This window comes from Physeter macrocephalus, chromosome 16 (assembly GCF_002837175.3).
Source record: "Physeter macrocephalus isolate SW-GA chromosome 16, ASM283717v5, whole genome shotgun sequence".
NCBI classification, from domain to species: Eukaryota; Metazoa; Chordata; class Mammalia; order Artiodactyla; family Physeteridae; genus Physeter; species Physeter macrocephalus.
In genome coordinates this window covers 52,797,586-52,813,077 of record NC_041229.1, presented here as the reverse complement: position 1 = coordinate 52,813,077, position 15,492 = coordinate 52,797,586, and positions in this window count along the sequence as shown.

The window sequence follows — 15,492 nt, the reverse complement described above, 5'->3', positions numbered from 1 at the left end:
CTTGAAATGTCCTAAGAAGGAAATGATGAAAATGCAAGGATGGAGAAAATTGAGGGCAACAGGCCAGTGGATGGCACAGGGTCTCTCTGAGAAAATGTCATTGAAGCTGAGATGACAGTGAGAAGGAGGCAACATGTAATGAGTGGGGGAGGGGTTCCTGGCAGAGTAGGGCCGTGTGCACAGATCCTGAGATAAACAGGAGCATGGGAACTGGAAGAAAGCATGTGGAGTGGGGGAGAACAAGAAAGAACAAGAAAGATCAAGAAAGAGGAGGGATTTGTGCAAGAGGCTGGAGGAATGGGCTGAGGCCACATCATTTAGGGTCCAGTGGGCCACAGTGAGGCATCGGGTTCTGAGTCCTACAGAGCCTCATATAGACTTTGTTGGTAGAAGGTCATTCTCACATCTCATTGTCATCACATCCTTACTGATGTGTTTCCCTGGCAGACCATGAGCTTCTTAGGAGCCTAGGACAGTGTTCAGGACAAAGCTCACATTCAACAAACTGAATGAAAGAACAAATAGCATCTGATGACACTGCAGTTCTATATGATTCTTATTGCAAGACAGATATAATAAGACTGGAGTAAAATAAGAAATGAGTGTCTTTGTTCCTGGCTAAGAATCAAATCAATCAGATATATTTACATATATATTTGCACTTATGTAGAAATAGGTAGGTATTATGTATTAATAATTATGGTTGCCATTAATATTGAACAGTTTGGCACGGGGCTTAGTGTTATACATGCAAACTATTTAATTTTCATGACAAGAAACACGAAGTTGTTACTGCTAATCCCCATTTGAGAGAAAACAACAACAGCAAAACAACAAAAAGCCAGGGCAGTTTAAATAAATCACCCTGGGGAACAAAGGTAGTATTTAAAAATGCTAGCACTTGAACCTGGTCTACGTACTTTGCAACTTTATGAGATTTATCCTTCAAGGTAGTTATCCTTGGACTGTTTTAAAGTTTAAAAATTGTAAAGCAATTATACTCCAATAAAGATGTTAAAAAATATTTAAAACATAATCTATGAAAGTAATTGTCATTGAAAGGAAATGAGTAATAGTAAACACCAAAATTAGAAACACAGAATTTTTAACAATAATTAATGGTTAATAAAAATAGAAAATTTGATAGAGTCATTAATAATGCTTAGAAAAGAATACGGAAAAAAAAAGAAAGCACTCAGTGCATTAGAATGGTGTTCTACAGATGCATTTGTTTAATTTTCTTTATTTTGATCATGTTGCTTTATATTACACAAAAATTAGCAGGAAAAGGGAAGCAATGGGAGGTAATTTTCTAAAAATGGATGACCAACAAGCTGGCTGAACAAGCCAATATTTGTATTCTTCATTCTTTTTCTATTACTAGTCCTAGTTGACCTTAAATAGAAGGCCTCCTTTCTCCCCCTGCTTTCTGAATAACTCCTATTCATTCTTCAACACCCAGATCAAATTCCTCTCAGCCTGGGAAGCCCTTCTTGGCCTTCTAGGGTCCTACTATACCACATCCTTTTCTTTCCTACGGTTTACAAAATATTATAGTATAATTTTTTTTGTTTTATTCAATGCAGAAACCTAAGCCCTACACTTAGTAGGTTGTTTATAAATAGCTGTTGAGTAAATGAATAAGTTAATTATTCTGTCAATCATTCTCTTTTAATGCAAAGGCTGCCAGGTGGTAAATAAAGGGAACAGAAACATATACTTATTCAGATGTGTCAGAAACCACTCTGGACACTTTGTTCAAATGACTACATTTAGTATTTATAACAACATTTTTGAGTATGTACCTCTATTTCCATTTAATAGATGGGGAAACAGGCTCAAAGAAGATAAACTGTTCAAATTAGCAGGAATTAATTTAGCTTTCCTGAGGGAGACAGGACAAGTTATGGGAAAAGAGTATTGCAGATTTGAAGAGAGATTTAAATAAATAAGATGAAAAGATGCTAAGCAGCAATTGCAGCGAGAGTCTGAGATGAAATCTCTGCTCCCCTGGCCCTGGTTCCTCTATGGGGCAGGTGAGCATAGAGGTTAAGAGCATGAGGGCTGGGGCCAGCCCACCTTGGTTTGAATCCTAGCTCTACCACTCTCTACATATGTGACCTTGGGCAATTGAGTAACCTTTTTGAGATTCAGTTTACCCATCTATAAAATGGGGATGATTATAATCGCATTTACCTCACAGGGATATTATGAGGATGGAATGAGGTAATATGAGCTTAAATGGTCCTTATTAGTTATCTATTTTATATACAGTAGTGTGTATGTGTCAATCCCGATCTTCCAATTTCTCCCTCCTCCCACACACCCTGGTAACCATAAGTTTGTCTTGTACATCTGTAACTCTATTCCTGTTTTGTAGATAAGTTCATTTGTACCTTTTTTTTAGATTCCACATATAAGCAATATCATACAGACAAATATCATATGATACTGAGGTGAACTTTTAAACATTGGGTGAGTTTCAACCCACCCATCTATCATCTTCCCTGATTTTTATCTATTGAACACATGTTTTACAGAACACTTTCTACATTCCACTTTACTGGGTGTTGTGTGGACAGAGATGAACACAGGCACCATCTCTGCATCAAGCTCACAGCCTAGGGGGGGTGATCTACAATTACACCCTTGAAATGTCCTAAGAAGGAAATGATGAAAATGCAAGGATGGAGAAAATTGAGGGCAACAGGCCAGTGGATGGCACAGGGTCTCTCTGAGAAAATGTCATTGAAGCTGAGATGACAGTGAGAAGGAGGCACCATGTAATGAGTGGGGGAGGGGTTCCTGGCAGAGGAGGGCCGTGTGCACAGATCCTGAGACAAACAGGAGCATGGGAACTGGAAGAAAGCATGTGGAGTGGAGGAGAACAAGAAAGAACAAGAAAGATCAAGAAAGAGGAGGGATTTGTGCAAGAGGCTGGAGGAATGGGCTGAGGCCACATCATTTAGGGTCCAGTGGGCCACAGTGAGGCATCGGGTTCTGAGTCCTACAGAGCCTCATATAGACTTTGTTGGTAGAAGGTCATTCTCACATCTCATTGTCATCACATCCTTACTGATGTGTTTCCCTGGCAGACCATGAGCTTCTTAGGAGCCTAGGACAGTGTTCAGGACAAAGCTCACATTCAACAAACTGAATGAAAGAACAAATAGCATCTGATGACACTGCAGTTCTATATGATTCTTATTGCAAGACAGATATAATAAGACTGGAGTAAAATAAGAAATGAGTGTCTTTGTTCCTGGCTAAGAATCAAATCAATCAGATATATTTACATATATATTTGCACTTATGTAGAAATAGGTAGGTATTATGTATTAATAAAGAAGATAAACTGTTCAAATTAGCAGGAATTAATTTAGCTTTCCTGAGGGAGACAGGACAAGTCATGGGAAAAGAGTATTGCAGATTTGAAGAGAGATTTAAATAAATAAGATGAAAAGATGCTGAGCAGCAATTGCAGCGAGAGTCTGAGATGAAATCTCTGCTCCCCTGGCCCTGGTTCCTCTATGGGGCAGGTGAGCATAGAGGTTAAGAGCATGAGGGCTGGGGCCAGCCCACCTTGGTTTGAATCCTAGCTCTACCACTCTCTACATATGTGACCTTGGGCAATTGAGTAACCTTTTTGAGATTCAGTTTACCCATCTATAAAATGGGGATGATTATAATCGCATTTACCTCACAGGGATATTATGAGGATGGAATGAGGTAATATGAGCTTAAATCGTCCTTGGCACTTAGAAAGCTTAAGTGTGTGAACTATTATTATTCAATGCTTTCATCAGGAACAAAGAAACAGACAAAGTTACACATTAAATAATAAGTATTGCCTTGTGGGACACAGACAAATTGTGGCCTGACCAGAGGAGGGTCAGCAGAAAAGAGGAAGAGTGTCCATATATTGAAGGGGTCCTTGAAAACGTTATTAATTGTGGAAGCAGAATATTCAGGAAGGACATGGCAGCTGCTAATTAGGCAATGCTTACTCTCTACGAGGGAGTGTGCCAAGCTCTCAGCACCATCACCTTGTTAAGCCTCATAAGACCACCATGAGAGAAGGCCTCTTTTAAACCTTTTCTTAAATTTTATACTGTTCATTTTACGCTGAGGAAAATTAGGGTCAGATCACTGATATGACTTGATCATGCTTACAAAGTAAGTAGGCACAAGAGCTGGGATTCAAACCCAGATTTATCTTGTGCCAAAACTCATGTCCGTAGCACCATGCTATGCCGCCAGCCCACCGGTCCCCTTCTTCCTCCTGAGGGTTTGTCAGGAACCAAAGTCAGGGGAAGAGGAAATTAATATATTCTGTGTCGTTCCAGAGGGCAGAATGAACATAGCATATAAGGAAGGAAGTTTGGTTCAACATTAGAAAAGATCTTTAGCTATAATGAGGCACCTGTGGCATCAGGGAACTACCTTAAGGAGTCAGACAGGCATTGAATTTTACCTCCATTTCCTACCAGCGAGGACTATATATGTACTAACATTCTCTAACGCTCAGTTTTCTCATCTGTAAGGCTAATATACGAATCCTTAATTCACTTGGTTGTTTGGAGAATAAGATTATGTATGCAAATCGCTGATCGCCAACAAGTGTTTGCTCCTTCCATCTACCCCATTGTTTAAGCAATGAGAGCTGTTCGATAATGCAGTGGGTGGTATTGATTCGTATTTCTATTATCCGTCCCTGGAAGTGTGTAAGCAAAGGGTGATGGCAAAGTGATCAGGCTCTGTAGTGCCAACTCCAACCTCAATGGAGAGAAGAACTTCAGAGAACCTCCAGCCCTAAGATTCTACGAAATTAGAAAGAAGAGATAATAAAAGGTGATGAGAAAAGAACAGATGATTAATAAAAAGGATTCAAAACGATCTTACTCATTTGATCAGGGTGTTAACATTAAGACTACAAAATTGAACAGAGGTAAACATAAAAAAACCCAGATTTTCATTTAAATGTGAAAAACACAACAACAACAAAAGCAATGACAGAAACACAATCTTGCTTGTAGACAATGGGGAGGTAGGGTTTGGTCCCGATGCAAGTGAAAACGTGCTGGGGTGTTCTGTCAATCGCCAGCTTAATGTGCGACGCTATTTCTAAAACAAAGAGCGACAAAGAATAACCTTAATTATCTAGGTTGCGTTGCAGTTTTAGAGATTCAGGATCTTTTAGTAGAACTGTTGATACAGGAGGGAGTGGACTGCTTTGAGAAGCCTTCAGAAAGCAAAATGAGACAAGGAGGGAAAGTTATAGTTAAAAATGTAATGATTTGTCCAAATTCCTATTGAGAACCAGGAATAGATACCATCAAGAAGACATGATTTTGAATCTTGACCACATATCTTAATTTCAGCCTGAGACTTTAAACAAAGGAATTCACCATTAGAGCCAGTTTTCTCATCTCTAGCCTGGAGATTTTTTAATACCTGTCTGATAGGAACATTGGAACGATTAAGACCATGTACACTAGAAAGACTGACACAATGCCTTTCACAGAGCAGGTGAAGAGTTAGTTTCCTCTAACCCCCTCCTAATTCCTCATGCCCTCGGCTTCCTCCCCCATGCCATGTCTCCCCATCCTTCGTCTGAAAGGAACAAGTGAATTTCCACCAAACTGCTCCAAACATTTCATCAATGTTTCCCCTGACTTAATATACCACTCCGGGAAGATAAACACTGGGTTCTGTCAACAGAGGCAGGCTATGCATCCAGAGAAGACAGTTCATAGGAATTTTGTCAGCAAAATTGTAACAATAAAGGCCCAAACAACACTTGGTCTCCCTGTCAGTTGTCTTGAAAGGGCAGATTACTTTTTCCTCAATCTTGGCACATCCATTTAAGGTAGACTTACAAGCCAGGCAGGTGTAAAGTGCAAGCTAGCACTTGTTCACATTAGCAATTATCAATGGAAAACTACACAAATGCAGAGGCTTGGCATTACGGTTACCCTGGCAACCATCAGTCTGCAGAGGCCCAGCAGAGGTGGACATGAAAGTCTGACATCATTGCCCTAAAAAAAAATGGCTTCTCTTTCTCTACTTTCCCTGGTTAGTTTTTGTGTTTGTCATTGCAAGCCCCAAAAGAAAATACTTCTTATCATCTACCTGGCATTTGGGAATCTATCTAAGACTTAAATTGACAATTGCATCTTTTTGATGAACAGGTATTGAGCACCTACTATGTGCTAGGCACTGTACAAGATAAGCCACTTTCAAGCTAGAAAAATAAAATTTTTCCTGCCTTCCTTCTTTTTTTGCTTCCTTCTTTTTTGCTTTCCTTCCTTCATCCATTCACTCAATAACATTACTCAGGGAATCATGTGGGCCAGGCACTGTGCTTGACACAGCTGATGCAGAGATGCATAAGAACTAGTTCTTACCCTCAGGAAGTTCTCCATGTAGTTATAGTGATAAGCCATAAGAACACAAGACCCATAGGTGAAGGCAAATGCGACTATAAGAAAGGCAAAAAATAATCTCGCCTAAGGATGTTACGAGACTAACCAAAGAAAATGCTTCAGAGATTTGAAAAGGTAGAAGTAGAATGCAAAGTATTATTCATTCTTTAATCTATTCACTCATTTCTTTACTTACAGATTTGTGGATGATCTAGTTGGTAAAAGAAGCCCAATGAAGAATAAAGAGTTTGGAAAAGAGAGACGATAAGAAATAGAGAAAAGATGGCTAAGGATAGGCTGGGAAAGGACTCAACATTTACTAAGCTCCAGCTACAAACCAGATACCACATCTGATCTAATTTGACATTCAAAAACTTAGTAAGACCGTTGTATGCTTTTTTTTTCTTCTTTCTCTTTTTCTTCTTCTTCTCCTCCTCCTTATTATTATTATTATTATTGCTAATCCTATTTTATAGATGATCAGATGAGGAAATTGCTGTCTCGGGGAGGCTACCTCACTTGGATTCAACAATGCTTACATTCAACCAAGTGTCTGATTCAACGCCTGTGCTCTTGTTGCTATGTCATGAGGGAGCGAGGAAATGCAAATTCATGAAATGGAGACAGAAAGAAATGCACCAGAAACATGGCACTTGAGGAAGAGATGATAATAATCGGTGGCACTCATGGGTATTGATTTCCTCTGGAAGGCCTTGACTTTGGAATATTTAACCTTTAATTTAGCAGAGACTCTGACAACCAAAAAATACCAATTGCCTCTTGACATTGTTTCTAAGTTCCATGACAATCCCCACAGAAAGAGCTTCCAAAGAGGCTTAAAAATAAAAGGAGAGGTAACATTAGTGAAAGGAAAATAATTGTTTTAAAAATTGAGCTGCATAGCACCATTAGACATGTGGTCCACTGAAGCCGCACACAGAGACAGTGTGGGGAAAGCAAGGCAGGAACTGGCCGGGTGCTTACTTTATGGATGAGAAAACTGGACTCAGGGAAGCTAGTGACTCCTCTAAGTTCACATGTCTCTTACTTGATTAAAACCACTAGGCACTTCTTTTTTCATATCTGTTAGCAGAGAGGAATTTGCCAGTAAATTTTAACATAAGAAAATGTGGTCCTGTATCATTGGCAACCAACAGTTTAGGCCCAGAATTAGTATCGTAGGATCTTACTACTCACAGTGTGGTTCAGGGACTGGCAGCATTACCTGGAAGCTTGTTGGAAATGCAGACGCCCTGAATCTGCATTTCAATGAGATCCCCAGGTGATGTGTGTACACATTACAGTTTGAGGAGCCCTGAGGAGAAATGGCATATGCTATAGAGAGAAGATGGGCTTTGGGGCTAAATTCACCTGGGTTTAAATCTCAACACAAATATCTGAGTCATGAGCATGATTTGGATAGTTAGGAAAGAAAGGGAAAAGCATTCAGGGAGAAACAGCAGCTTGGGTGAAAGTACAGAGGTGTGAATGTTCAAGGGACAGCAAGTGGCTTAACACATGGTCTGACGTTCTTCCCCAATTGTGAAGATAAGCTAGAAATAGGACTTAGGAGCCAGGATGAATATTCAACTGTTTTTCTCTGGTGAATGGGAAATAATTAATGCCTAATACTTTAACGACAACAAAAACAATTCTTTGTATATATTATTATAGAGTTTAACTGTACCTGACACATAGGTACTCAATAAATATTTGCTGACGACTGAATCAACATAAAATATTTTTACATCCATTTTCTCATGGGGTATTTCCAACACCTCCGAGAGATAAAAAGAGCGGGAATTATTTTCTGCATTCTTATTACTATCTTCCTCCATTTTCTAGAAAACCAAAGTTTGGGTGGAGAAAATATTCTGCATGAAATGACACTTTAGTAAATTAGTTCTCAAATTAAAGTCTTAGGACTCAAAAGCACACTCTCTTTTTAGCCAACTAGGCCTCAATTCTTTGGCTTCATACTTTTGTCAGCTCACATCTGAGACCTCATCCTGAGAACTAAGTACACACAGAGAATGAGGGAGTCAAAAGTTGTCCCAGTGTGTCATGGTTACCAGCCCTCTTCTTTGCAGAAGTCTACCACGTGGCTTTCTGTGCTACCAATCCGTGTGTCTCCCAAAGGTGGAAGAGAGGCCTCTGCTAATTGGAGCTAACAAGCTTCTGTGCACATCTTGCTCTGTCATCATGGTGGGCACTGTGTCTCCAGATAACTCAAGAACCAGTCTCCCTTCCCCAGTTTTGGTTAATAGTTCTTGGGTTGTTTTTCCACTCAGAGATAATTACATTCTTGGGACTTAAAGTAATTCAACCTATGGAAAGACTTACCAAGAGAGGCAAACATTAGCAAAGCAAACAACTTAGTGACTCACAATTTAGTAGACTTACTATGAGGCCACATGTCAGCTTTCTAAAGCCTATTTCAGATGACTGATGACTAAAGGTGCCTCTCTCAAGTAAATAACTAGTGTCTGGAAAGAACAAATTTCCAGGGTGAGAAATGGTGGTTCTAGAAGACTCTGTGGTACAATGAAAGACCTGCACTTGGGAATCAAACTGAAACAAATGGCCAGTTCTGATATTAATACTACCACCACTCCCCACTAACTAACCAGATAACATTTACCAAACATGTACGCTGTGTCAGGAAGAGTGTTAACTGCTTCCCCAGGCATTATTTTATTTAATCCTCACAACGATCTTATTATTATCCCTGTTCTGCAGCTGAAGATGTAAGGTCTTGTGTTCAAGAGGCTTCAGAACCTGTTTCAGTCAAACAGTTGTAAAGAGGTGTAGTTTCAAATCCAGTCCCATCCATCTCTAGAACTCACTCACTTGACTATTACATTATGTGCCTCCTATATAATTTTGATGACTTAGAACCATTTATTTAGCCTCTCAAGGACATGGTTTTCCCAATTTGAAAACAGGAAGATAATGCACACAAAGATCAATAACTAATGTATATGAAAGTGCTAGAAGAGTGGATGGCACACAGTAGGTACTCAATAAATATTAATATTTTCCTTCTTTCCCTCTTGAGAAGTCCTAGAAGGAAAGAAAAAAAAACAACAACAACCTGTTATCCAAATATCGGCTCTGTAATGCTTGCAATGATTTTGATTACAAATAACTTCATTTTCCTTGGAGCTAGTCAACAGGATTTTGAGTTCTCAGACTAGCTTTGTAGGCAGTTCTGACGGGAGCATGAGATCTGTTACAGAACATAGGAGCTCTTTTTTTTCTCCCCCAAGTGGGAGTTAATAGCAGTTTAGTGCTTGAAAGACTCTGTGGTGCCACATACTTGCTAAGTCCCACCAAAATGCTATTGACAGGCTTGGCAAAGCAACCTCAATTTGGAGTGCCTCTTGATGTTTACTCTTAGCTTTAGATTGGCGTAACCTGTGGCAAGGTCTTCAGCATCTTCTTGACTCTTTTCCCTTCAATTTACTTCACTTTGGGAGAGAGAAGTAACACAAAGGAACCACTGCCAGAGATTTTTCATATGCAGCAGTAAAATGCAAGGAACACTATCTAGTTTCCAACTTTGCTGTGAGAAGCAAATGAGATAAATGCTGTTGCATGTCTAACTCATTGCGAGTGGTAACTAGTCCTTAGTTCCTGCTTTCCAAGGTCTTAAGAAGTCACAAAAGGGTCGTGAACGAGCTCTTCCATTGCTTCTACAAAGGTTTAGCAAATGATCATTCCAAATAAAATGTGTATGTAAAGGATTTTCCTAGGAATGCCTATTCTGCTGTGCAAATGAGGAGTCCAAAGATAGCTTTTCCATTTGAAGATAAGAGCTGATGAATGAGATGATGGCCAGCTCATTTTCAGAAAGTTCATGAAAAAGCTTCATAAAGACCAGTTAATAAATAGAATTCAAGGAGAGGTTCTAGTAGCAAGAAGCATTAAGTCTAGAGAAGTGGTACCAGGGATTTGTTTGCTATCATTAAATACATGGGCAGTTATTCTAAGAAGAAAGCCAAATTTGGAAGGCACTTCTTTACAATAGACAGAAGTAAAGACAACTGAGTCATTGAAACACAGTTATAGGGTGTGAGACAAGGTGAAAGAAGGCTTTCTGAGTAATGTGAGTGATTACATCCTAACATAATTTAATAGGTAGGCCAAAACCATGTACCCCTGAAATGTATCTGTAACCTACTAAGAAAGAGCCCCCATCAGGGAATTTTTAAGATTTTTGCTTGATCCCCAACTCTGCCCTTTCAATACTCTATGACCTTTGAAGCATCTTGAACCTCAGTTTATTTCTCACTTATTAAATGAGGATAATGCAGAATGTGACCCTTTATTTGGTGCTTATTATGGTGAATTTTCAGGTATTTTTTAGATGTGATATCGCTGAAGTCTCTATAACAAATGTCTGAGGTAGCTCTCCCTATTTCTGGATTTTATATGAGAAAACTGAGGCTCAGATACTCAAGTAACTCACAAAGCCCCACAGTTAGCAGATGGCAGAGCCTAGATGGGTGGTCCAGATTGTCTGATTCAAAAACCTGTGTTCATTTCACAATGTGACACTACTCTTCTCAGAGAACTGCATAAGATAATGAACACAGAAGCAAGTGATGTATCTGGCACATCACAGGCACTCAATAAATGTTTGTTGAATCTGAGGCCAAAATGATAAAGTACCACCCATCTTGTATTATGCACCACATATAATTAACTTTAAAGTGACATAGATGGCTTGGCAAACACACTATGAATGGAAAAGTAGTTACCACGGGAGACTAGACACTCTTTCTAAGATCCACCCTTGTGCAAGGTATTTCTAAACTCTTCCTGGTGAGCTATAATTGGAATTTGAAACACCAACCATGATTTACTTGGCTTGGGCTTGTGTATCAGAAAGATCTGAAGGCAAATCCCATCTCCATTCTACTCTGAGCTGTGCGAGCTCATTTCCCCTCTGTGTCAATTACTGTCAAGAGCAATAACAATTTCTTGCTTGCTGTATTTTTGTGGCTGTTAAATGAAGTGATGGATAGGAAAGCATCCTTAACACAGTGCTTACATGGTAACGATTCAAACACTACCTGTGCCCTGAATTTTTTCTCATGTTCCCTGACTCTTACTTGTGAAAACAATGGCTCTGAGGTTCTGACAGATGTCCTGACTTTTCCAACAGTCTGCTTCTTTTTGTGATATGATTCACTCATCATTTTGGAACGTAATTTAATTTTAAAAGTAAGATATTGTGTGTACTTGAGATCCAGTTGAAGTCATTCAATCAGAAAAAGGTCATGTTAACATATAAATATTGAAAGGAATGATAATTAGGCAGGGAAAACAGCAAAACAAATTTAAAAGGCATGGAACAATTTTTAAGTGTTAACATCCTAAATTGTGATGATTACACTACATTAAATAGTTTTATTTCAAGCCAGACTTCTGGTGTAAAAAAGAAGGAAAGGATTTACTTTGAAGCAATTCCAGAAATATACATACACATACTATCATACATGTACATGGACACAAATGAGTGACTCTGTTATTTGGGGATGTGGCCATCATTAATGATTCTCACAGAACCATTTACACAAAAAACTTCTAACAAGTCCAAAAAAAAAAAAATACAGCACTAGAAAGAAAACAGGACACCATAATAGGATGTATTTCATTCAGCAGTTGGCAAATCTCAGAGGTTCAGCAATCTGGTCTAGATGTTTATATGAAGCCCTTCAGTCTGAGAAAGAAATCTTTGGAAAACAAAGCACAGGCTTTGTGATCTACAGATCAAGCTTTGAATCTATCATTCATTAGCTGTGCAAGTGGTGTAACTCCTCTGAGCCTCTGTTTTCTCATCTGTAAAATGGGGATAAAATTAGCATGTGTATTATAGTGTTGCTCAAACAAAGCCACAGGTATAGCATGTGGCACATAGTGATTATTTGTAAATGTTATTCCTCTGTTCCTTTCTCCTTTTCTGAGATGCCAGAAAATACTTATTTTATCATGCACATTGACTAACCCTTTTAAACATCTGTGCTTAATGAGTAATATTCATGTTTAATGTTACATGATTTTTATGTAACACATTATTTAGCGTGCAAAACACTTCCACATCATTATCTAAATTGGTCTTCACCAAGACCCTGTGAGTGAATTAAATGAAGATACTAATACCAGTTGGGCAAATGAACAAACAAAGGCCCAGGATACAGGTTGGAGGAGATTCATGACTAGACCCTAAGTCTCCCAGTTCTTAGAAACATGGTATTTCTTCTGCTTCTAGCCATGACAGACTAACTGGTACTACACCTGTCTTCCTACTGAAAAATAAAACCTATAAAACTGGACAGATTATACAAGGGCACTGTTTTCAGACACTGGACAATAGGCAATGCAAGACTGTGGTCCTTGAGAGATGAGGTGAGCCAAATATTTGCTCTAGATGCATTTTCACCTAGAAAATGCCTAGCTGCATATTCTGCCACTGAGCCCAGCAAAGTGGAACCCCAAAGAGAGCATGGCTAAGAAGAGGCAAAGACCAGATTTGGGACTGCTGATTATTCAAACAGGTATTTGAGAGGTTCATAGTAATTGAGAGGCTGAATTTGTACAGGGGATGAACCACAGAAGTATGAGTGAGAGTTCCTTATCATATGTTAGGCTGTGCATGATCAGAACAAGCATATAAGCCTAGAATAGTAGCTGCTGTAGAACTGAGAACTAAATAGAAATCATCGTGGTTGCACAGGGCAGATGATGTTAAAGTTTTGTCCCATCCAGTGTGTGGACGTTGCTTAGCATCCAACTGAGAACAAAAATATGTAGAAGAAAGAAAAAATAAAGAGCAGAAATCAGTGAAATTTTAAAAATAATAGAGAAACTAAACTAAAATTCAGCTCCTTGCAAACATTAATAAAATTGATAAACCCCTAGCAAGACTGATAAAAAAAAAAGTTTTTAAAAAAGAAGTAAATGAGACAGATTTTTACTCCCTGCTCTTTTCACTGCACTATCTGTGTCATTGATGGAGATGGAGATCCAGAGGCAGGACCTTCGTTAACAACTTATGACTGCCCAAGATCTTTTCCCATGGACTAAAAGTGCCAAAATTAGCAAAAAAAAAAATTCTAATAAGGCCATGAACTTCGATGGCATCATACATCTGGAGCACTCTTCTACATCATCCCTTGGGGACCTCATAGCTCCCCTGCAAGGAAGGAAGAGCAGATTTCCATCTAACAAAGAAGCTAGTGGAAGCTCACAAATGTCAAGTCTCATGGCCAAGTTCAAACACTTAAAAAGGCACTGAGGCAAACAAGGACCACATTTTAACTTTTATTTTTATATTTAAAAAAAGTCAGAAAAGTAGTTAGTACTGAGGACTTTTCCCCACCATCTATTAGTGATCATACTTGGCCAAGAATGATTCTGTTTCTTTGAAGATAATTTGTTTATTATAATATTAAGGGAAGAACATTTCCATTACTTTAAGCAGCCAACATGCAGCAACAAACAGGGCCCTTTGTCTCAGCTAGACTACAAGTTCTTCTCTTTGTCTTTTTAGTTTCAAATTAAATGGAAAATAAAAGTAAACTTTAGGGGTTGCTTAACAACTAAAATGAAATGTAAACATATATGAAACTAAAGAAAATTAAAACTCAATCTAAATTTCTTTATTTCAATGAGCTCATTAGGCAATAGAAATGAATGACACTGTAACAAGGTAACATGAGTCACCAATGAAATAACATATCAATAATTTTTAATTAGCATATTTTTTGTAATCTAAAATAGTTTCATTCCTGTTTCAAAGGAGTCCTTTCAGCTGCTTTTTAATTTTTGTTTTGAATTCAAGTGATAAGGAACCTAATTACAGTTTGTTTTTCAGTTAGGTTTTTCTTTTCCCCCCTGTTTTAAGAGCAAAGGAAAGGAGAAAGGGAGCGTCATATTTCTGACCCAAGATAGACCCTCAGTAGAAAGGAGGTTAGAACTTTCGGCTCTGGTTCTGAGGTATTAATTCCTGGAAGTATTTAGTGTATCTAGAAGATACTAATTCCTCGTCATCTCTAATTCCCCCTTAATCTAGTTTTTATTTCAAATCACATGCTGGAGCCAGACTGTTTGGGTTCAAATCATCACCAGCTGTGTGACCTTGAGCAAATCACTTGACCTGTGTGGGCTTTAGTTTTCACCTGTATAGACGGGCTGCTGTGAAGACTGAATACGTTAATATATGTAAAGTGCTTAGAAGAGTATATGGCTCCTTAAGTATTCGTTGTTGGTGTTATTGTTATTACTCAGTTTCTTCCCAACCTGCTTCTCCCAATTGCCTGATACCACCTTAATTCATGGAGGCCACTGGTTAAATCATTAAGACCCTGGGTTTGGCACCAGAAATTTTAGGTTTGAATTCTGGCCACACTACTCATCCACTGTGTGATCTTACTCTACCTTTCTGAACTTGTATTTCATTACCTTTAAATTGAAGATAGATTTTGTTTCTGTCTTGGAGGTATGTTTTTCCACTTTGTTCATGCTATCCTATCTCCTGACTCCATCTACCCTTATTCTGTTCACTCATTCAGGCAGCCTTGACTCAAAAGCTAACTCCAGTGTACAACTGTCTCAATTTCTCCCTTTTTGGAGTACTCATAGCTCTATCTCTGTCTATTTCTCCTATTTTTATCTTGGCTTACAGCTGTTTATGAAGTTAACATACTTCTTTTCTGCTAGTCTACAAGCTGCTTGAGGGAACAGCCCAAGTGATATTATCCTCAGTCAAGTCACTATTGCTGATCAAATTGTTTGGTTCCATAAGACATAGGCTTATGGAAAAGACTATGGGTGCTGCAATAGAAATTAAGTGACCGCAAGAAACCCTTAAAATGAAGAGATATGCCATAGCACCTTGTGTCAGGGTCACATACATCACTCCCCAACTTCCTTGTTCTGATCTGAACTGTATCCCATGGCAAGAACAACCTTCTTCAAGTGTTTCATCTAATCACTGACTTGCAAGATCCTTTCCCATTTTAGCTTCTTTGTTTTTCACCTCCTATCCCCTCCTTCATGT